The 978-nt window shown below is 51.5% G+C and overlaps 1 protein-coding gene across 1 annotated transcript in view; it reads right to left on the reverse strand.

The window, feature by feature from the left end:
* Nucleotides 1–527: 527 nt before the first annotated feature.
* GALNT2 (polypeptide N-acetylgalactosaminyltransferase 2) overlaps nt 528–978 on the reverse strand; it is an 82,898-nt gene continuing 82,447 nt past the window's right edge. The window contains exon 16 of the mRNA XM_008585438.1: nt 528–944. The gene's annotated coding sequence lies outside the window, so the exon portion shown is untranslated. The remainder of the gene's footprint in view (nt 945–978) is intronic.

Raw genomic sequence — 978 nt, forward strand, 5'->3', positions numbered from 1 at the left:
GGGGTTGTTCAAATGCAGGTATTTCAAAAGGTATTGGAAGAACCTCTGCCAGCTGCGGGAGAGCTGGAGAGCCCGGCAAGTGGTCAACAAATCTACAGACTTCAAAAACTTCAAAACCGTGAAAATATTTGGCCCCTGGTTTAGGGCACAGGGTCCTGGGCCGAGTGCCCAGGGCTGATGCCAGGTGGGTAGAGAGGAGCAGCGTGACCTTGGGCAGGCTGGCCTGTGACCTGGAGCAGGTTAGTGCTTCCATCACGGGCTTCCCCAGCGGCTGTAAAAGGCAAGTGGGTTTAAGGGCTTGGCCAGGTGCCCGGCACGTCATAAACAGTCCACACATGGTTAACGATCATCGTTACAAGTATGAATAAAGAACAGGACGGGACAGCAGTAAGAGGTGAATGCGTTTAACAGCGTGATAAACAGCTATGGACCGGGGGTGCCAGAAAGCAGCCCACCCCGGGATCCTCAGCCCCAGTCCCATCCGTCCCGCAGACACCCAGAAAGACGGCAGCTGCCACCAGAGAGCATTATCTATAAAGTATCTTCTCTTTATTTAAGTTAAACAATTTTCAAGGATGGTTTCCATCTATAAAATGGACAAGGTACAAGCACTGTACAGCAGTTCTTTTTAAAAATCAACTGGAAAAGAAAATTACCAAACTATATTCTGAATCTGCAAAACATACTCACAGACACCATCACCGCAGCTTTGATGAAGACAGAGGAAAGACCGCCACAGGGAGGACGACCCGCTTGGCCACGCTTTGCTCCAAGTGCTCTTAGTAAGGAAGTTTTTAGTTTTAAAAACAGGAGGGGAGGGTGGGACAGTCCTGATGACTAGAAAACGACGCAACCACAGTGGGTCACTTTGGCACGCTGCGTCATGTAAACATAGCTCGCCGCGAAGACCCCTCCCCGCCTTCCTCCGCTTGTGACGCCCACACCAGCCAAAGCCGCCCGCCAGCTCAGGGACGGGCT

The sequence above is a fragment of the Galeopterus variegatus genome, unplaced genomic scaffold (genome assembly GCF_000696425.1).
Source record: "Galeopterus variegatus unplaced genomic scaffold, G_variegatus-3.0.2 Scaffold3571, whole genome shotgun sequence".
NCBI classification, from domain to species: domain Eukaryota; kingdom Metazoa; phylum Chordata; class Mammalia; order Dermoptera; family Cynocephalidae; genus Galeopterus; species Galeopterus variegatus.